At 36.8% G+C, this 23,836-nt stretch overlaps 1 protein-coding gene and 1 long non-coding RNA gene across 2 annotated transcripts in view; one reads left to right on the top strand and one right to left on the bottom strand.

The window, feature by feature from the left end:
- The window catches only part of GALNTL6 (polypeptide N-acetylgalactosaminyltransferase like 6), a 1,218,779-nt gene that overhangs the window by 877,113 nt on the left and 317,830 nt on the right, over positions 1-23,836 (top strand). The window lies entirely within an intron of this gene.
- Positions 8,357-23,836, bottom strand: part of LOC147581654 (uncharacterized) — a 124,220-nt gene continuing 108,740 nt past the window's right edge. Inside the window, exon 6 of the long non-coding RNA XR_015250127.1 lies at positions 8,357-9,170. This is a non-coding gene — a long non-coding RNA (uncharacterized LOC147581654). The remainder of the gene's footprint in view (positions 9,171-23,836) is intronic.

The raw sequence follows: 23,836 nt of genomic DNA, 5'->3' as shown, positions 1-23,836 counted from the left end.
TTGTCCAGGTAGCCTAATATTCCAGAGCAAGCGTGCTTTACCAGTGATTCGGGTAGATACATGGTCAGTCTACTTTCCACAGGCAAATCTCTAAGACACAACAAGTTGACCTTTCCCAAAGGATCAGGCAAGGAAGTATTCTAATTTCTCCATTACCTATTACTTTGTTCCCTGCAAAAACTGCTAGCAGTGATGACATCTAGTCATGCTTCCTTGTTCCCTGTTAAAAAAGAGCAGGTTTCTCCAGATTGCTTTACAAAGGCATACAAAGAGAAGAAGAATGATTTCTAAACAGAGAGTTTTTAAAATATAATTTTGAGATTACTATATGGTCTCCCTTGCTTCAGACAGCAGTCTATCTATGGAAAGAGGGAAACCATACTTCATTTGCCCAGACAATGTACCAGTCTGTTAATCCCATCTGTTTCCTGTAAGAAGGGAAAAAACAACAAAAAACAAAAAAACTGTTACATATGGGGCTCAAGGAGCCAGAGGCCTCATGGAACATGTCTCAAAATCTTTACCCAAGAAATAGGAATATAGCACTGTGGTTGATGTAAGTAGATTTTATTTTCTTTTAGAGATAGCACAGGGGCCTTTTTCTTACATCTTTCACCTTATTTTATTGATAAAAGATGATTGAAGATGTGTTTGTTGATTCACGTTAGATGAATGGACTTTTCAATAGTGTGGAGATTTCCTTGGTGGGGTATTGTGTCATAGAACTGTAGCTAAGCTTGATGAGCCTAGACTTAGCCCTCAGATATTCACATATCTATGAAGCTGGGTCATTAGTTATGTAGACAATTAAATCCAATACAAAGAGTAGTTGCTATAATTCTTGGTAGCAGACAAGCAAGCAACTGAAATTGATTCAGGATGACTGAAAGCAAAGAACTTGACTTCTTAGAAGCTATTGAGTTTCTCACAAAACCTTAGGAAGAAGGTAGGAACCAAGACTGAAACTCTCATGATCAGGAAATAGTGGGCAGTATTGAGTCCTGCCATCAAGATGGCCTTCTGACCTTAGATGATTCTTTCCAAGTTTAAATTCCTTGAAAGAAAAGTTTACTGGCTGGGCTTGAGTCAAACTTCCAAACTCAGAAATGACAGGATTGGTGGCAATCTGAGTTGACAATCTGATTAGGACCTCAAGGAATGAAGATTCCAGAAAGGAAAACTATTTCTACATCTCTTTTCTGGAAGAGAGGACAAAGACAAGCCAGCAATAATGACAGATATTTACTAGAAAGAATATACTTTACTGCATTTCTAGTTTGATTTTTGTATGTTAAATTAAGGTTTTAATTCTTAGACTGGGCGATGAGCTCACAGTTACTCATTTTTTAATGTGTAAATAAAGAAGAAATAAATAAGAGACCATGCATAGACCAATGATAACAGTGTGTATGAATGAACAATTATGATTTAATATCATACGATTAACCTGAGGTAAAAAATTTTTCAAAAAAAATAAAAATTTTTATCTTTAATAGCATACAGAAAAAATGCAAACTGAACAGATACATTTTGAATATTTAAAACAACTTATTTACTACTACTTCTGGGTACAATATGATAAATGTGGTTCCAAAGCCGTTAGAAAATCCTCCCAATTCAGATCTCCCCCACTACTTCCTTAAATCACAAAGTATGAATTTGTCTTAGCTATTCTAGGTCTTCGGCTCTTTCATATCAATATTAGAATCAGTATGTCAGATTTAATATACACACGCACACACAAAAACTATTTGAACTTTTGTTGGAATTGTACTGAATCCATATGTCATTTTTAAATGCTCTTTCTTTCTTTCTCTCTCTCTTTCTTTCTTTCTTTCTTTCTTTCTTTCTTTCTTTCTTTCTTTCTGAGAGAGACGGGGAGAGAACACAAGCAGGGAAGGGGCAGAGAGAGAGGGAGACACAGAATTCCATGCAGGCTCCAGGCTCACCAATTGAGCCACCCAGGTGTCCCTATATATCATTGTCAGGAGACTCATTTATGCGATTGTTTAATTTTCTAACTCAAAAACATCCTCTCATCTATTCTCATCCCATCTCATCCTGTTTTGTTCTACCTCTCCATTTACTAAGTCACTTAAAATATGCTTGTATTGTAACTGTACTTTTCTCTGTAGAGTCTCCTACAAATATGTTAGATTTATTCCTAAGACATATATAGTTTGTGTTGCCATTATAAATGGTGTCTTTTTCCTTAAATGTTTTTTTCCCTAAGTGTTTACTTGTATACAGACATGCAATTGACTTTTATGTAGTCAACTATCTTTCTAAATTCTTCTATTAGTTCTAATTATTTGCCTGTATAGTCTTGGTTGTTTTATGAATACAACCAAATCATTTTCAAAGAATGACAGTATTTTCTCATTTCAAATTCTTATGTTTTAATTTATTTATGTTTAATTACACTGATGAGGCTATAAAACAATGCTAAAAACAATAAAGCAGTGAAAGATATCTTTGTCTTGTCTGAATTTTAAAAAGAATGCTTCTTATAATTTTCCATTTAGAATAATGTTTGCAAACGTCACCAGATTAAGAAAATTGGTTTATATCACAAGCTTATTTTTTATCATGATTGAATGTTGAATTTAATTGCATGCTTTTTTTTACATCGATTGAGATAATCATATGATTTTAGTCTTTTAATCAATGTGGTGATTGAAAACGGTAGAATTTGCCAAATTAATTCGTACTTAGATTCTTGGAACAAATTCAAATTGGTCAAGATTTATTATCTTTTTATAGGCTTTTAGATTTTTATTGTAAATGTTCTGCATAGGACACTTGTATATTTTAATAATTAAAAGATTTGCAATATTTTTAAATTTCTTTTTTTCTTATTGATTTATTCTGAGAGAGAAAGTAGAGCAAGGGAAGGACAGTGAGAGAGGGAGAGAGAGAATCCCAAGCAGTCTCTGTAAGTCAGTGCAGAGCCCCAAGTGGGGCTCAATCACATGACCATGAGATCATGACCTGAGCCAAAATCAAGAGTCAGTCACTTAACCAAGTAAGCCACCTAGACAACCCTGTAATATCTTTAAATCTCATCTCTTTGTCTGGTTTTGATAGCAAGATTAAATCAGTCTTTTACAATGAATTGCAAATGGTGAATTGTGAAATTCTGATGATTTGATTTGATCACTCTTAAAATCACCTTGGATATATGTTTCATTTGCAGGAGATGTTTTTAAATAGTTACTAGACTATTAGGGCTCTATTGCTTCTGAAGCCAGGTTTGGAAAGTTATTCTCTAAGAATTTGTCCACTTCATAACAGTGGATATCTGTGTCTTTCTCTCTCTCTCTGCCTCTGTCTCTGTTTCTCTCATCGTATCAATCTCATCTAAGATTTATATATTTTCTTAATCATTTAGAAACCAACTTCTCACATTGTTGATCTAGTCTAATTTTTTTTCATTATTATTTATCTACCATTATCTATGTCTTTTCTTTAGGTTTATTTCTATTTCTTTTGAGAACCTAAAGTTGGACATTTATCTCAATGACTTTCAGCATTTGTCCTTTTCTAATATAATCATCTAAAACAATAAGTTTTCACTGAAGCTCCCCTTTTGCTGATACCACAAATTTTTATATGTAATATTTTCATTTTATTTAGTTCTAAGTGTTTTTAAAATTTACATTATGATTTCTTCTTTGGCCTATGACTTATTCTAAAATGCTTTTTTTTCATTTCTGAATATATGAAGATTTGTTGATTGATTTATAATAATAACTTTTACCTTAATTGATCCGAGATAAGAGAATATGGTGTATATAAAACTATCCTTTCAATTTTGTTAAACTTTGATTTATGGACTAGTATAAGACCATGTTTTTTAATTAGGAAGATGTGGATTTTCTATTTGACCAAAAAACTCTAAAAAAAAAATCAAGTAATACAAAAAAAGTTCTATATACGTGCATTAGATGAAACTCGACGTCTGTGCTGCTCAAACTTCCATGTGCTTGCTGATCTTTTTCTCTGCTTTATTTCTCAGTAGCTGATAGGAATGTATTGAAATATTCCTCTATGATCGTTGTTGAAAATCTCTCCTTTAGCCTTTATCAAAAATGTCTCTGTAGGGGCGCCTGGGTGGCGCAGTCGGTTAAGCGTCCGACTTCAGCCAGGTCACGATCTCGCGGTCCGTGAGTTCGAGCCCCGCGTCGGGCTCTGGGCTGATGGCTCAGAGCCTGGACCCTGTTTCCGATTCTGTGTCTCCCTCTCTCTCTCTGCCCCTCCCCTGTTCATGCTCTGTCTCTCTCTGTCCCAAAAATAAAATAAAGGTTGAAAAAAAAAAAATTTTTTTTTAAAATAAAAAAAAAAATGTCTCTGTATATTTTGAGGCTATTCCATTAAACACATTTACAGTTTTTGTATTTTCATGGCAAGTTGAAACTTTTATCATCAGGCAGCAAATGCCTTTTTTTTAGCCTTTAACTAAGACTAATATGAAGACACCAGAACTTTTTTCAGTGTGTATGTGTATATTTGACTGATCTATCTTTTTCTGCTTTTCATTTTCAATTGTTCTATGCTTATGTTTCAGCTCTACCTCCCATAAGCAGCATCTGGCCAAGTTTTGATCTTATCTGACCATTTCTATACTATAAATAGCAAGTTGAGTCCGTTTGTGCTTTTTGTGATTATTGATACATTTAAACTTGTTCCTTGGATTTTACCTTGTTTTCCTACTTGGTCTGTTTCTTATTTTCACTTTGTGAAGCTTTTAAAGTTGTTTTATTGTATTTTTTTTTTCCATTCTTTCTCCCTGTTGTTTTGTTTTTTTCAACGTTTTTTTATTTATTTTTGGGACAGAGAGAGACAGAGCATGAACGGGGGAGGGGCAGAGAGAGAGGGAGACACAGAATCGGAAACAGGCTCCAGGCTCCGAGCCATCAGCCCAGAGCCTGACGCGGGGCTCGAACTCACGGACTGCGAGATCGTGACCTGGCTGAAGTCGGACGCTTAACCGACTGCGCCACCCAGGCGCCCCTCTCCCTGTTGTTTTGAATTCACACATTTCAGTTTTGTTCCTTTAGTGGTTATCCATGAAATAGCAACATTGTGAATAAATAAGTGAATAAATCTATATTGAACAATTTTGACCCCTCAAGGAAAACAAGACCTCAAGACAGCTTTAGATTTTTTTTAATGTTTCTTTATTTTGGGAGAGAGAGTGAACTGGGGAGGGGGAAGGGTAGAGAGAGAGAATCTCAAGCAGGCTTCACCCTATCAGCGCAGAGCCTGACATGGAGCTCTATCTCACAACCCTGAGATCATGACTTGAGCCAAAATCAAGAGTCAGACACTCAACAGAATAAGCCACCCAGGTGCCCCAAGACAGCTTTAGTTTTAATCACTGTAACTTATATACTGTTAACGCCCAATATTTTGATTCTATATTTTGCTTAGTTTCTACTATTCACTATTTCATGGAGACTTTTTTTGTTTGGACTTAGATTTTATGTTTGCCATATTGTGTCATTTGTTTAGCGTATCTCCATGTATAACAAACCATCTTCCTGAGATCATTTTTTACTTTATAAAGTATGTTTTTTAGAGCAGGTCTCTAGATGACATATTCCATCAGAGTTTTTTTCTTCCTTAGTTTTTGTTCCATAGGATGTCTTAATCTTCATCCTTGAAAGATTGTTTTGCTACACTCAAACTGTAGTCTGACATTTATTTTCGGCCGATATTTTTAGAACTTTTTTTTGATACATTTAGAATACCATTTTCAGGGTTCTAGGGTTGCTGTTGAGAAGATCCTTTCAGGGTGCCTGGGTGGCTCAGCTGTTGGGTGTCCAACTTGTGATGTGACCCCAGATCTTGATTCTGGGGTCATGGGATTGAGCCCCACGTAGGGCTACACACTGAGTATGGAACCTGTTTAAGATACTCTCTCCCTCTCTCTCTCTCTCTTTCCCTTTGCCCCTCTCTCTCACTCACACTCTCTCTCTTTCTCCCTCAAATAATACAAAAAAAAAGGTCTTTTCATCCTAATTGTCTTTTGTTTTTATTTTTGCTTGTGATTTGTTATTTCTCTCTGGATATTTTTAAATCCTTTTGGCTTTGGTATTCTGCACTTTCACTACTGTATTTTTAAGGCATGGATTTCTTTTTATTTACTCTCCTTGAAATGCAACATGCTCCCCAGAAGCGTGGATACACAATTTTCTTGGAATATCATAGCCATCACCTTTTAAAGTATGTTTCCTCTCCTTTTCCCCAATTATTATCCTTTGGACTTCAAAGTAGATATAGGTTATACTTTCTGATTTTATCCCCCATGTCTTTTGATTTTTCTGTAATGATTTCCATCCTCTAACCTCTCATTGCAGCATTATAAATAAATACTTCAGATACATCTTCCTGTTCACTAATTGCCTTTCAACAGTGTCTATCATACTATTTTACTTGTATATTACATTTTTGCTGTCAGCAACTATTTTTCACTTCTAAATATTTTACTTTTTAAAAAGTAAATTCTGTCTTTGCATTCCTGAAAGTTTCTTATTGTATATTCATCTTTTTAAGTGTATTCTTTATTTCCTTAAGTATTTAATGCAGAGCTACTTAGCATTCACTACCTAAACATTTCAATATCTGCAAATCTTCAGGGTATAAAGGCATTTAATATATGGTTATCTATGTTGTGAGTTTATTGCTTAACTTCTGGGAGTCCAGTGGACTAAATTGGAGGAAGCTTTCCTTCAAAGAGAATCTCATCCTATTTCTAATGTAGCCAGAAAGCAGTCCAGTTCCAGACCACTTCTTTTTTTAATTGAATGCTTGCACTAGTAGGGGAGGGGTAGAGAGAGATCCGCAGCAGGTCCCATGCTGACAGCAAGAGAGCCCCATGTGGGGTTCGAACTCACAAACCATGAGACTACGCCCTGAGTCAAAGTTGATGCTTAACCGACTAAGCCAACCAGGTGCCCCATGACTGCTTCTGATACTGGGGATCATTTGGAGTCAGAGAGGGAAGCCCCAGATTCAGTTCCTATCTCATTGCTATTCCAAGTTTCGGTGTCTCTGAAATGCAACTGTAAGACTCCTATCTCTGAGTAATTCCACCAGCCCACAGTAGGAAGCTGCTGGATAGCTCCCTGCTACAGGCTTCTGCATTTTTCTCCCCACTGTCCAGGATCTGACTCACCACATCTGTGGCCTATATTCTAGGCTGTCCCCACCCAGACTCACAGCCATTCCAGGCCTACATCATGTTTTTACATTTCATGGTTTGTTTCTTTAAGGACTGGTTCCTGGAGTTCCTTCCATTTTTAGAGCCATTTGTGATTCATACAGGGGGGAGCCATCTGAGTTTTGGCTGCTGTTGAGCCAGAAAATCACTCAGAGATCCTAGTTAATCATTATAATGGAAATGAGACCAAGGTAGCATTTGATATTAGTACCTTACATTCCAATCAAAATAAAGGCATATAAATTATCTTCTAATGACAGGTACGTTGATTCATGTAGTCAACAAATATTCATTAAGGGTCTACAATGTGCTAGACACTGTTCTATACCTTGGAGATACATCAGTGAACAAAACTAAACTCCCTGTCCTAATAGAGCTTACATTCTACTATGGGAATAGGGTAGAATTATTATCATAAATGATAATCATGATAAATACATTATATAGTATCAGATAATAGGTTATTAGTGCTTAAAAAATTAGAAAAGACTAGGGTGACTGGGTGGCTCAGTCGGTTGAGTGTCTGACTGTTGGTTTTGGCTCAGGTCATGGTCTCACAGTGAGTTCGAGCCCTGCATCAGGCTCTGCACTGCTTGGGATTCTTTCTCTCCCTCTCTCATTGTCCCTCCTGTGCTCTCTCTCTCCTTCTCTCTCAAAATAGATAAATAAACGTTTTTTAAAAATTAGAAGGGAGAAAGTAGGTATGGAGGTTGACAGTGGCTTTAATTTTAAATACAATAGGCCTCATTGATAGGTAAGAAGGAGCAAAAGTTTGAAAGAGATAAGAAGGGATAGTTTGTGAAGAGCATTCCTAAAAGAAGAATCTGCCCATGCAAAGGCCCAAAGATCAGAACATGTCTGATGTGCGCTCAGGAAAGTAAATAGGTCAGAGTAGCTCAAGCAGAGTGAGCCAAGAGGAAGAGGAATTACAGGTGAGGCAGGAGATGTCATTGGGGCCCAGATCATGGGAGATTTCATGATACTTTTACTCTGATTGAAAAGGTGAATCATTGCAGGGTTCTGAATAGAGATGTTTAACCCTCACAATGCAGATAATAGAGTGAAAATAAGCAGTAAGCCCTTTAATAAAGTCTGTTGCAATAATCTAGGCAAGAGATAGTGAAGCTGGTTGGTATTTACGGAAACGATAAGAAGCAGTCTGATTCTGGATATATTTTGAAGGTTGTATTAATATCTATTGCTGTGTTGGCAAATTTCCTAAAATCTTAGGGGCTGGAAACAGCTAATATTTATTAGCTCATAGTTTCTGAGGACCAGAAATCTTGAAGCAGCTTAGCCTGGTGGTTCTGGCCCAGGATCTCCCACAAGGATGCCAGCATCAAGGTTTGGGGAAGAGCTGTGGACATCTCCAGACCAATTTCTGAGCTCATACCCATGGCTGTTAATAAGCCTCTAAAGATCCCCTTCCAAGTTCATTCTCATGCTGTTCCTTTTTTTTTTATTTGATTTATTTCAAAACCAATTGTACTGTAACCAAAAGAGAGGAATTAACTGTACATAATAAATATAAACATATGTGTATACATATATACATTTTAAGTTTAAGCTATAGAGAATAAAGTTTCTTTGGGCAGATAGTGTTATGCAACATTAAAGTTGCATACATCAGTAACATAACTCAACATCCTTAATTTGGTCTAAGTGTGACACATTTTCTTCATTTTCTATGTTCTGCCAAATCACCATAACCCAAATTGCTTTATAAAACTGATATGCTGAAATTTGGCTTTATCGCTTTCACTTATGCTCTGAGTCCAAACCAAATTGTTATAAGCTTCTTCTGTCTCTGGGTCCATTTCATCATCACCATCATCCAAATATGGATCACCAGCTGCCGATTGGTCTATACCATTTTCTTCATAATCTGGAAAAAAGTCCTCTCTTTCAAGTAACTCTTGATACTTCTCTTGGTAATCTGGATCAGCTGCAGTAAAAGGAATAGCATCAGATGTATAAAATGTTGGTACATTCACAAAATAGTTGAGAGATCATTTCTAGGTGTTGCTTCTCTGTACATTGATGTTACATTAACTCTATCCTAGCTGCTTCACAACATGGCAGCTGGCTTTCACCAGAGTCCATGGCCCAAAAGAGAACATGAGAAGACACCAAAGATGGAAACCACAATCTTTTTGTAACCTAACCTCAGAAGCAATATCCCATCACTTCTTCATATTTGATTCATTAGTAACATGTCAATAATTCCAGTCCACACTCAAATGGAAGAGATTATACCATGTCATGAATACCAGAAGAAAGGAATCATTGAGGGCCATTTTGTGCCTACAACACAGATAGAACAATAGGATTTTCTGATAGGTAGGATGTGGGTTATGAGGAAAAAGAGCCAGGGATGACTGCAAGGTTTGGGACCTGAACTGCTGGAAGACTGCTGTCCCATCAGCCAAACTGGAGAAGTCTTGGCATGGAGCAGTTTTACCGGGGAAGATGGAAATTTAGTTTTGACATACAGAGCCTGAAATGTCTATTAAATTTCCAGATGCAGATGTTAAGTAAAATATATGAGTCTGGGGTTCAGGAGCTGGAGATAGGGGTGCCACGAGCTTACAGGTGGTCTTTGATGACATAAGGTCACTAAGGAAGAAGATGATAATCAAACTTAAAAATTATCACGCTGCTCTTTTGGTCACATCTATTATGAATATATTTTTTTCAAGAACATAGAATTGTTTTTCATATGGCTCCACAATGAGACAATAGAAATTTTCAAAATAAAATTCAAAGATGGTCAGGTCAATTAAAAAAATTATTGTGTTGTTTGGTAAACCTTGACTAACTTCCTTTTTTTCCCACAGACGTATGTTATTTTAAATTAAATAAGCAGTTCTGAAAACAAATGTTGTGGGTTCTGTTTCTGGTTCTACCATTTATCAGCTGAATAACCTGGCAAATGACTTAACCTGACTCTGCCTGAAGTTGCTTATCTACAAAATGGGAAGAGTGATAATGCCCACTTATAGGGGGATTTGGAGAATAAATTAGTTAATTTATGTAAAGGACCTGGAACAGTGCCCACTACATAATAAGCCTTATGTGATTTTAGCCATTATTTTTTTTTCCACTTTTGTTGATTTCCTTACTCAACCTTTAAGCTTCCTTTAAACTTTTGGTCAAAAATCCTTCACTGGTTTCCAAACATCCAACTCTGAGCATATCATAATTTTATAGCTTCTGCTGAACAACACAAAGCAGGTAACATTCCTCTGGAAAGCCTCCATCTAACTTTTCTTTCTTCAAGGCCAATACTCTCAAAATTCTTCAGCTCTTTATTCTGCAGAGAAATTTAGGGACCATCTTTTGTTAATAAATATACCTTAGGGATCTTGTCTTCCACTCTAAGTGGGTTTTTAAGGTGTTTCTTCCGCGGAAAAAATACACAGCTCTTCTGAATGGCATTCTGTTGAATACAATGTTTTCTATCTTCGACTATTGGTTTCTATTATTTATGTCCATTACTCCTTCCTTTTATGTTTCACGCTGGGTGTTTTCATGACTGCATACATGTCCCAGTCAAAAGAGGTGATGATCACCTGCAATTTTTTCTCCTTCCCACCTTCTTGGCACCTCTTCCCACCTGTACTGAGACTTCGCAGCCTCAGACCTGCCAGGGCTCAGAGATTCTGACTCTCCTGATCCGGCAAGAGTGGATGCAAGTGCTTGGGGACACAACCAATGCTGCAAAGGGAAAGGTGACAAAGAGCAATGGAAGTGAGTCAAAAAGACATGACACAATGCCATTTAGCTGGCTAAAAATGTCTATTGCACATCTAGCAGAAAGCTGCTTTCAGAAACCCATCTTTATTCTCACTAGCCTGATTTCCCATGATCTTCCTTTAAGAAACTCACAGCAAAGGGGCCTGTAGGAGAAAGAACTGAAGCCACACTCCTCAGACTAAAACATACAGTTCAGAGATTCCAGGCAGGTGAACTTTGTTTTTGATGTGTTTATTCTCTGAAATGCCTGTGCTGTCTGCAGCCCCCTGCCCCTGCCCCTGCCCATGGCTGCCCCGCCTCCAGAGTAGGGAAAGGTATTCCCTCCACAGAGGAGAGTCCCAAGCAGTTTTTTAAGAAAGCCTAGAGACAGTGATGATTTTATACAATGCCCTTGTACAATGACAAAATAAAATTAGGACAAACTATGGAACTAAATGTTAAAAAAAATGAACAAGACAATAATAATTAGAAAAAAAAAACAAGAAAATCATCAATCATGAAGGAACAGATTGGTAGATTTGATCTATATAACTTAAGACAAAAAAAAAAAAAAAAAAAAAAAAAGGTAAGTGATATTGACCAGAAAAGAAATGGTTACACCTGTGTGACCAGCAGAGCACTAATATACTTGTTATGAAAGAAACTTTCATATTTTAATAAACAATGACAAAGACTAAGAAGTAATGGAAAAGCTGGTGATTCACAAAAGAAAATTTCAAATGACTAATAAACATATGAAAAGCATAAACTTCACTTACAATTAAAGAGTGTAAATTACTTTAATAGATACATCATTATAACTCATAAATTTGGTGATAATTGCTTTTCTAAGATGATTCCTATTGTTGGCAGGGTGTGAGAGAAAGGAGCACTCTAATTCTCTGCTGGGGAGTGAAAATTAGAATAATGTTTTTGGAAAGCAATTTGGCAAAATGTAACAAGATTGTCCCAAATGTCTCAAAAATGTTCATATATTTTGATTTGCATCTGTCCTTTTATCATGAGGGAATCAGAGATGTGTTAAAAAAAAAATAAGTATAAGGATTTTCACTAGTTTTATTTGTAATAGCACAAAGTTGCAAACCACCACATGTACGAGAAAAGAAGAAATTAAAATACATTACAGGGAAATGGTATTTTGACACTCAAAAAATAAGAATACAGGGGCGCCTGGGTGGCTCAGGAGGTTGAGCATCCCACTCTTTATTTCATGTCAAATCATCTCTCAATTTGTAAGATCTAGCCCCGCATTGGGTTCGGTGCTGACAGTGCAGAAACTGCTTGGGATTCTCTCTCTCTTTCCCTCTGTCTCTGCCCTTCCCCTGCTCATGCTGTCTCTCTCTCTCTCAGAATACATAAACATGAAAAATAAAATAAAATAAAATAAAATAAAATAAAATAAAATAAAATAAAATAAAATACAACACCTCTAGACTGGATATAGAAACTTTGAGCTATTTTAACTTGATAAATTAAAATTATCCAACTCTCCCCTTCTGCTTTGGTTCTAGACTTGTAAAATCTGAGTCAAACTTGTTGGGTATTTATTTAAATTTCCTTTTGTAATTCGCTTCTAGGGAAAGAATGCTTTCAATTTGGAATGTGGGATTAGTATTGGACCCATCTGATTTATACTAATTGATTAAAGTTATTCAATCGACAATTTTTATAAAGTGAAATTAAGTTTTCCCAAAATCTATTTATTGATATGAGGAAATATCTAATTTCCTCATACTAATACTGCAAGAAAAAGCAAGACAAAAATCAATGTTTATAGTACAATCTTGATTATGTTAAATATTTACTCAGCAATCATTGAATATTCAACAAGTGCTTAATAAGCTCCCATCATATGCCAGGCAACTCATAGGTACAGAGGATACATAGGGGTGGGGAAGGAGAGAGCAGATTGAACCATCTGCCCTCATTGAGCTTGCAAGCTATAGAAAAAGAAACTTCATTAATAAACAAACATGTAAAATATAAGTATGTCAAATTTCAGTAAGTGCTGTAGGGCAGAATAAGTCAGAAAAGAAAAATAGGGCATACCATATGTGGTAGAAAGAACGTAATTGAATTTTAAAATGGTTAATCAGAAAAAAATGTTTAGATGACCTAACAGTTGTATGATTGTGAGAGGGTGAGCCCTGTCTATGAGAAAGCCTTGTAGGCAGATGGAACAACATGCACAAATGCCTTGGGTGAGAGTTTTCCAATAGGTTCCATAAACAGCATGGAGACCACTGTGGCTGGAGCCGAATGAATGAGGAGAAAGATGTTCAGATCCTTTAGAGCCCCGGAGCACTTGGGAAAGAATCTTCCTTTTACTCTCGATGAGATCAGGGGCTCTTTAAAGATCCCAAGCTAAGTCATGGCACTGACTCAGTAGGCTTGCATTTTTAAAAGATTCCCTCTGGTTTCTGGGTTGAATACACATGAGAGAGGCAAAATTGGATGTACGCTAGAAGAAAAGGATGAGGTTCAAAGGTGAATCCAAGGATCTGACCTGAACAACAGGAACAGTGGTGTTGCCACTTCCTGAGGAGAAACAGGTTTGGAAGGAAGTTTATTTAGAACATATTAATGTTCAAATTTTGGCACGATTATTAGATTTCTAAGTGGATGCGCTGAATATAAAGTATGGAGTTGGACTTCAAGGACGAGGTTCTGAGCAATAGATTTATGTAATATCAACATAAAAATGGTATTTACAGCCATTAGCCTGGATGTATTCGTGGAAGAATGAGCAGAAAAGAAAAGAGCCCAAGACTGAACCTTTGAACACGGTCCTAAGTTTAGAGGTCACATTGGTAAGGAGGAAGTAAAGAAGCAGGAGCAATCAGGGAAGCCATAGGAAAATGAGAGTGAGTGATGTCTTGGAAGACAGGGAAGAGAGTGTTTCAAGAGAAGCTGAGGACTAAGAGTGACCGTTCAGTTTAGCAGTCAGTATTTTTTTCATGAACATGTCTATGTAGGAGTGTAGGGGTGGATGTGTGAGTGCTTGGGTGGGTGTGTTATTAGTATATGAGGCAGACTCTTAGCAGTAGTTGGATATGCATTATTTGTACAGTAAGAAGAAACATATTTCAGTAAACTATAACAATATAAGTCATGAACAGATGTATTATAAGTTGTTTTCAAAAGCTAAATAGTTTTGATGTCAGATTATTGTTTTTCCATTCTTTCCAACTATACATCTTGAATACCATTTTTCTTCTTAAAAAAGCTTAGTGGAAAGAGCAAACTTCTGGTAGTCTCTGAAGAAATAAGAGTTCCTTTTCTCCATCCTGCCTTCATAAAATAACCCCACAAGTTTCCATGTAACATTTATCTCACATAATTTCTGTGTCTGTTGCACCTATAATACAGGATCATTGTATGGATTAAATGAGTTGCGATGTATACAACTTTTAGAATAGTGCTTGGAAATCTGTATGCATTACATAGGCATCACCAAAACTATTCTTTATTGAAAAACTGTAAACAGAAAAACTTTTAAAGAGAAGCTACTGAGGTAGAAGGTCAAGAACACAGATTTTAAAGGTGAACATACCTGAGTATGAATCCCAGTATGAATCCCAGACCTGGAGCACACCATATAACCTCTGGCTCAATTTCTCTGTCTATAAAGTGACTTTATACTCCCTGATGGCCTGGTATGTTGGGATCCTTAGAGAATGCAGTACACCTGTGTCTTGGGTGGTGTATAATGTTTACTTGTCTTTATAAGAATTTATATTTGAATATTTATTAACTTATGATATATGTGCATTTCAGCCACGGCTCTTTTTCCCTTAGGCAACTCTGTAAGAAATTTAATATTTCTATCTCCTGTGTTATTCATAGTTCTCCAGGAAAATAGAACCAATAAGTTGTATACATAGAGAGAGAGAGAAATTTCATTTTAAGGAATTGGCTCACACAATGATGGAGACTGACTTTAAAATCTACAGGGAAGGGGGTGGCAGGCTGGAGACACTGGAAAGAGGTGATGTTGCAACTCAAGCCTGAAGGTTTTCTACTGGCAGAATTCCCTCTTGCTGGGGCAAATCAGTCTTTCATTCTATTTAGGCCTTCAACTGATTGGATGAGGCCCACTCACCCACATTACAGAGGACATTCTGCTGTACTCAAATTCCACCTATTTATTTGTTTCTTTCTGTCTTTATTTAATGTTTATTCATTTTTTTATTTAAAATTTTTTTAGCATTTATTTATTATTGAGAGAGAGACAGAGCATGAGCATGGGAGGGGCAGAGAGAGAGGGTGACAGATGATCCAAAGTGGGCTCTGCTGAAAGTAGAGAGCCTGATGTGGGACTCAAATTCACAAACCGTGAGATCATGACCTGAGCCAAAGTCAGATGATCAACCAACTGACCCAGGTGCCCCTCATATTCCACCAATATAAATGCTAATCTTTTCCAAAAGACACCCTCACCGAAACATCCAGAATAATATTTAACCACATATCTGGGCACCGTGACCTACCCAAGTTGACATATAAAATTAACCATCACATCTCCTTTTTATAGGAAAGCAAGATGCTCGCCACAGGCTCACCAAATCATAATGGCCTCAAGCCAAAAACCAGGGATTCTGCCTAAACCAGTTATTTATAATCAGTCACCAAGGCCTATATATGGTTCTCTTAAATGGATCTCAAATCCATCCCTAATCTCCAACCCCACTGTCATTGTCTTGGTTAAACCCGTCATCGTCTCTCATCTTTACTAATGCAATAATGTTGGCTTTTTAAACTGCAGATCTTTCTAGTTAGACTCAAGTCTGAATGCAGAGAGCTATTCCAGAAAACAAACTGAGGGACAAAGACCATGTGTTGTTAAATCATACTCTTTGCCCATATTTTTCATCTTCCTCCTGCCATCTTCCTTTTTCTGTCTCAGTTGTTTTATTTTCATCAAGTTAGTGAGCTTTCACTATCCCTTCACTCAGCCCCTCAGAGAAAGAAGCCCTGCTTGGCTTTCTCTCACAGCTTTACATGCATGATACAATATTCCTAAATTATAAGGTAATTTTATTGACATATAATTGATGTATAATATTATGCTTCAGGTGTAAGACCTAGTGATTCAATATTTATATACATTACAAAATCACCATGGTAAGTCTGGTTACCATCTTCATGATGCAAAGTTTTAACAATATGATCGACTATATTCCCCATGCTGTATATTACATCCCCATGACTTATTTATTTTACAGTTGGAAGATTATACCTCTTAACCCTTTCACCTATTTAGTACATCCCCCTCCTCTGCCCCCTCTGGCAACCATCAGTTTGTTCTTTGTCTCTACAATTTTCTCTCTCTGTTTCCCTTGTTCATTTGTTTTGCTTTTTAGATTCCATATTTAGATATAAGTGAAATCGTATATTTGGTGAGATAACTACCTTTTAGAGCCACGTGTGAGACCAAGTGGTTAAAAATAAAAGCTGTCTTTTGTCACATCACTAGCTGCTGTGTAAATTTGATCTCTTTACTAAGACTCTGAGTCCCAGTAGGTCAAGGGCTTCCACATGCTTCCCTCAGCACTTAGCTCAGGGTCAGGCATTTAAGAGCTGCTAATAACATTTTGTCTAATTAAAGGAATAGAGGGAGACAGAATGGTTTAAGATAAACTAGGGATTTTGATACCTGTGCATGCACACGCACGAATACATACACACACACACGAACACCTGTTTGCTGATTCAGATTTTATTACTTAACTATTAGCTCTTGGGCAAGGAACTTCACTGATTTTAGCCTTATCTACAAAATGAGAATCATAATGATCATAACACCTACCTGAGAGAGTAGAGAAGGACTTAATATTTCAGAGGGAGGCTTAAAAATGGATAGCTAACAATAGGAAATCTGCCTGCCCACTATAACATTTGAAAAAATAAGCAATATAATGCATTTGGACCATGCATTGTTTACAGTCGTCTCTGAACATATATTAGTTCCTTTCCTTCCTCCTTCCTTCAATAAATAGTGTCACTTGGACATAAATGATAACACAAGCTAATGTCTGCGGTTTTAGTCAACATACAAAAAAATGTGAATTTGAAATCCAAAACTGCATTTTAAAAATGGGTAAAATATGGGGAACCTGGGTGACTCAGTCGGTTAAGTGTCTGACTTTGACTCAAGTCATGATCTCACGACTCATGAGTTCGAGCCCTGCACCAGGGCCTGGAGCCTGCTTCAGGTGCTCTGTCCTCCTCTCTCTGTGCCCCTTCCCTACTCACGCTCTGTCTCTCCCTCCCTCTCTCAAAAATAAATAAAAATAAATGTTAAAAAAATAAAGATAAATGTTAAAAAAAATTTTAAGTGGGTAAAAAAGTATATTTTGCGTTATTTTCCAAAAGGCCTGGAATTTTTTTATATTGATTGTTATAAGATACTCATTAAGAAAAAGCAGAAAGTTAATTACACAAGCAGATGAGCACCAGCCTATTGAACACCAATACTGTTTTGTGTCATATTTCACTGCACTGCACCGACATTTGTTTTTGTTTATTTATTTATTTTTTCAATGTATGAAATTTATTGTCAAATTGGTTTCCATACAACACCCAGTGCTCATCCCAAAAGGTGCCCTCCTCAATACCCATCACCCACTCTCCCCTCTCTCCCACCCACCATCAACCCTCAGTTTGTTCTCAGTTTTTAAGAGTCTCTTATGCTTTGGCTCTCTCCCACTCTAACCTCTTTTTTTTTTTTCCTTCCCCTCCCCCATGGGTTTCTGTTAAGTCTCTCAGGATCCACATAAGAGTGAAAACATATGGTTTATCTGTCTTTCTCTGTATGGCTTATTTCACTTAGCATCACACTCTCCAGTTCCATCCGTGTTGCTACAAAGGGCCATATTTCATTCTTTCTCATTGCCACGTAGTACTCCATTGTGTATATAAACCACAATTTCTTTATCCATTCATCAGTTGATGGACATTTAGGCTTTTTCCATAATTTGGCTATTGTTGAGAGTGCTGCTATAAACATTGGGGTACAAGTGCCCCTGTGCATCAGTACTCCTGTATCCCTTGGGTAAATTCCTAGCAGTGCTATTGCTGGGTCATAGGGTAGGTCTATTTTTAATTTTCTGAGGAACCTCCACACTGTTTTCCAGAATGGCTGCACCAATTTGCATTCCCACCAACAGTGCAAGAGGGTTCCTGTTTCTCCACATCCTCCCGACATTTGTTTTTTAAACAGACAGAAAATAGAGAAAGGTTGGAATTGAGGAGTCTGTTTCCAATTGTGTAAGAACCCATTCTCCATCAGTTACATCTTGTTTTGGAGTCTGCAGCCCTTCAGAGCTCACACAGGATACTGTTGACTTTTTGCTTCTCAAGGGGGTAGCACGGGTAGCTTGGAGGAATCCCCATGAAAGGAAGTGTTAATCACCATCAAGGTGCCTGATCCACCTTACAACAAGCAGTCTGCTCCCAGCCATGTGGCAGTGAGAAGGTTCTGGAACCAAATAGACTCTGCTATATTAAAGAGAAAGACCCCAACAAATGTCAAGCAGTGTGCAGCTCCGTAAAGTTTAAAATGCCTGAAATACTTGCGATTCAGATACTCATCACTATTTTATGCTGGTCTTTTGAATGGCTATATTCTGAATTTCTTTTCAACCACTGTTTCTAATCTAATAACTGTTTTAATTTACCAAAGAAGGAATAAAAGGAAAGGTGTTCGATTGGAAAATAGGATGAGCGAAGTGGAGAGGATACAGAACTGCGAAACTCCGGTTAGGACAGAATCAACTTTTTCTGAAAATTGCTTAGCCAGTGGAGCCCCGCAGTCAATTAATTTGGTTATAGTTCAGTGCTTTACAGACAGAACCCTTCAATCAATACATAGGTCTTTTTAAATTACTTGTTTGAAATTCAGTATCAGGAAAGAAGTAAGGTAGATGGTGAGAAGGAACGGGAGGGCCTTTTGATAGTAATTAGTGAGTGTACGGGCCATGCTATCTTAAAATATGTTACAAAAGTTTCTAAATCTTGCGTTTTAACATGATAACTGTCTGTGATTCAAATATAACTTTTCTGCATTTGAAGGACCTAGAACAGTGAGGTATGCCACTGATATTTCTGATTCTCCAGAATATTCCTTTTCTTCACCACTACTAAACCTGACAACTCCAAGTCTGACATTTGCCCCAACAAGAGGGGGGAAATAAATCAAATCCTATATAACAGGTCAGTAAGATCCATTAAAACCTTCTGGTTTCCAGCTTACACACAGTGTCTAACTACTTTAACCAAAACAAATAACAAAAACAAAAAAAACAAAAACAAAAACACAACAACCAAAGAAAACCTTGTAAACCCACTATTTGAAAACAAACTTTTTTTTTTATTTTTTAGGCTCTAGTATGATTTAGACTGGCTCTTTTATCAGGCAGAATTCAGAAAAACTTATATGGGCATTGTTCTTTATGAAGGTAGTGAGAAAAGCGACATCATTCAGTGTGTGTGTGTGTGTGTGTGTGTGTGTGTGTGTGTGTGTGTAGAAAAACCAGTGTGCTATGCTCCTGTGATCTCTATCTTGTTTCTGTTAGAATAAGAAAGGCCAGAACGAAGACTGCAGATTCTGTTATAACAGACAGAGATACTGACCCGAGGATGTAAGAAATAAGGTCTGTGAATGCATTCTGAGACGTACAACGTACTCTCCAAATGTAAGGAAGTCGTGTTATTGTATTGCTATTGTTATTACTCCTATTATTTATAAATAACCAGAAGAAAGCAAACATATGGCTTTTGCATTCAGAGAACAGTTGGTCAGGAACATATTTTCTAACATTTCAGTACATAGTTAATTTCATTATAAAAAGACATTTTTAATTAACAGTTCTGTTTAAATACCAGGGCTTTATTTATTTTCTACTTTTTATAATGGTAAAGATAACTAACTGATCCTGTTCGTATCAGTTAAAACCATTTCCAGAGATAGATCAGGCTGTGTTTCTGGTGTTAGGCCTTGAATACCTCTGTAGAAAAAAATATGATGAACTCTTTATAACCTTGTGTATTACTTTATTTATTTTTTATTTTTTAAAATTTTTTTGATGTTTATTTTTGACAGAGAGAGACAGAGACAGAGACAGAGCATGAATGGGGGGGGGGGGGGTCAGAGAGAGAGGGAGACACAGAATCTGAAACAGGCTCCAGGCTCCCAGCTGTCAGCTGTCAGCACAGAGCCTGACACGGGGCTTGAACTCACAGACAGGGAGATCATGACCTGAGCTGAAGTTGCACGCTCAACCGACTGAGCCATCCAGGCACCCCTTGTGTATTACTTTAAACACACTAAGTATACTATGTTATGTCATAAAGTAATTGTTTAATGGAAAACTGAAGTAGTAAGTCCTAAATAAATTCGTGTACTTTTTTTTAATGTTTATTTATTTTTGAGAGAGAGACAGAGACAGAGAGAGACAGAACACAAGCAGGGAAAGGGCAGAGAGACGGGAATACAGAATCTGAAGCAGGCTCCAGGCTCCGAGCTGTCAGCACAGAGCCTCGTGTGGGGCTTGAACCCATGAACCATGAGCTCATGACCTAAGCTGAAGTCAGATCCTTAGCCAACTGAGCCACCCAGGCACCCCTCTTGTACTTTGTACTTTATCCATAGATTGGCATTCAGATGCTATGAATGGTACCAATAGAGACATCACTTAGAAGTTAAGAAATAAATCCTCTAGGCCAGTAGATCCCAACTGGGGCGATTTTGGCCCCACTCCCACCCCCACCCCCACTAATGGAATATTGCCTATCTTAGGAAACATTTTGATCATCACAACTCTCTGAGGCAGGTGCCGGTGGCGACTAGTGATGTCCTACACGCATCCAATACAGGACAGCCCACACAATCAAGTAGTTTGGACAAGCTAGTCCTACATGTCCATAGTGCCTAGATTGAAAAGCTCTGCTCTGGGCCAATGCTACTCAAAGTGTGGTTCATGGACTAGCTGCCAGTCTCTCTGGCAAGTCTATCTGACAAGATAAGGAACTTGCATCAAAGCTATGTCATGGAGCAGCAGTTCAGCTAATATATATTTTTTTTATACTGAGATTTTCTCAATGAAGGGAACCATGTATTGATTTACATTCTGAGACAAGCTCCTTATCTTCTGGATGGCTGGCATTTTGAGGAGCACGCTTCAGGCTGAAAGTTCCCAATAGTTGCTTTGGATAGTTTTTGCTCATTCCCAGGAGCTGGCCCATGAGTTTTGAGGGATTTTGAGTTTCCTGAACCCATAGCAATACAACTTTGGATGACCCCAGGGAAGTGCTTCCCCAACCTTAACTTCTTTTTTTTTTTCTGTGTCACAACTAGAAACCAATTCAGATCATCTTAAACTCACCAAAGCAGAAGTTATGTTTTGTAATGGCTACTTCTATTTCAGATAATTTTTGATTTGTACAGTTTTCTAAATGCTTGCCATGGTTTTTGCATTTTACAAGTGCATATATTATAGTCAGTCTCACTATGGAAAAGGCAATTTAAGCAAATTAGTTTGTTGTCTTTCATAATAGTTTCCTAATTTTTTAAAGAGAATTAATGTTTTGAGTTTATCTAATTTTTCATGTAGTATGTATTTTACACATATTAAAAGGTGCTTAATAAATAATAACTATCTACTGATACAACTGATTTCAAAATCATGGTTTTAAGTAGACACAAAATGCAAAATTTTGTGGATGGCTCCATACGTTAATAATTTTAATAACTAAATCCCTGGGACTTAGCACAAATGATATCTTGTAAGCATTAAACATTAATGACACATTATGTGAAAATATAGCATTAAGCTAAAAGAAATTCATTTTATTTGTCAGTAGCCAAAATAAAGCCCTACCCAAAACACTTCAAAATTTTAAGCCATCTTCTGAAATTGTGTAATAATACCAACATTGGATTTATACCAATAAGAGGCACCATCCTAGAAAGAACTTGCTACTTAGACATTCTAGTAAATCATGTCATCAAGAGGAAAGCTCTATTTACTACACCTGACTCAAATTTGATCCTCATTAAATTAGACCAAAGGTCATTTCCTAAAGAATGAACATCAGGTGTTCAATGTGCTAAATCCAATACCCATGAGCTACAACATATTGGTCAAAATGAATGCTAGATAGTTGTAGAGAATTAATAAAGATGCCAGGTGAGTACCGATTGATGGGGTGTTAGGAGAGAAAAAAATGAATATAATCCTTATATGCCTTTAGAAATCCCAGTTGAATGAAAATACAGTATGCCAGATTACTACTACAACAGTTCCCACCACCACTGTATAACATACATGGACACAACACACAGATGCTGGAATCCAACATACGAAGCCTTAGAAAATAAAAGGTCTCTAAGCCCTGAATGAAACTGATGCTATAAACCTATTTATTGACTAAATGATATCCTGCTGGCTTGAAAAATTAATACATTCTCCAAAAAGTCTTAATGGATCTCCAGGAATATACCTAAAAGGAGAAAAAGCCTGAGGAGACGTTAAAGGACCAATAAATCACAGTAAAGTCTCCTGTAGAGGCTAGATGTATCTGTCTCTCTGTATGCATACGTGTTACTCATTTTTTCTTCCAACGATTGATTTACCAGTTCATAATAAGAAGTGAATGTCATCAGTTACTCAGCTGGGAAAGCTTTTAAATATACACAACCACAGTTTCAAGATTACGAATGTAAGTAACATTGCTGGAGTGTCATATTAAGAATGTTTACATCTGCTAAAAACTAACTAGGTGGCAAAATGACTTGTTTTATATACATCTATTCAAATTATGGTTAGAAAGATTGTGACCTATTAGCACCTGAGTAACTGTAGCTCTGTTGTGCACATATTTAGAGAATTTACTTCATCATGATAATTCATGATTTTTAAAAAGGTGAAGTTTTTTAAGTTGTAATTTTTTGTTAAATATACATGTATTAGTTCACAATTGTTATACCATAATTACAAAAAGAAATTATACAAAAAAATCCTCAAGCATATATATAAAGTTCTTCAAAATTAACAACTCAATGAAAACACTCTTCAATTTCTATGAAGTTTAAGTTACAACATCATAATGGACAAATAGCTAGAATTATCTCCTTTGGAAAGCATCAAAAGGAGTTACCCTTGTGGGTTCATTTTCATGTAATTGCATAATAATATATACATTTAAATTATAGTTGAGCACAGTTTAAAAGAGAAACTAGTAATTAAATTAACCCTCTCTGCTTTCATAAAAAGGAGACATATTCAAAATGATTCAGATCTGTCTACATGTCTGAAGCTCAGATCCAAGCACGAATTTTCAAAATGCAGGCAATGTAAAAAAATGTTTTCAAGTCAGAAAAGTCTGAGTTTCAATCCATGCCCTGTCGCTTATTTAGTTGGGTGACCTAGAACCAATTACAATATTCCTTTGACCCTCAATATTCTCATTTGTAAAATGAAGCAAATGACACTTTTTTATAAGTGGAAAGTAATTGAGACAATGTACTAAATACACCTAGCCCAATATCAGGCATACGTTATGAAAAAAAAAAAAAAAGTCTGCCTTCTCTCCTTTCTATAAGCCATAATGCCACTAGAACAAGTTGATATGAAGAAGGTTTCCTAACTTCTAAATGCAAGTAGACCATTGAAATAACGTACTTGACTCAGGAAGGGGGTGAGGTTGGGGTGTCAGGGTGATGCATTTGGTAAGGTCCACTCTTGACTCAGGTCAAGATCTCACAATTAGAGGATTGAACCCCCGCATTGGAGTCTGTGCTAAGCCTGGAGCCTGCTTGGAATTCTCTCTCTCCCTCTTTCTCGGCCCTCCCCT

Source organism: Puma concolor, chromosome B1, assembly GCF_028749965.1.
Source record: "Puma concolor isolate L17-30 chromosome B1, mPumCon1.1.hap2, whole genome shotgun sequence".
NCBI classification, from domain to species: Eukaryota; Metazoa; Chordata; class Mammalia; order Carnivora; family Felidae; genus Puma; species Puma concolor.
This window is presented reverse-complemented; position numbering and strand designations above follow the sequence as displayed.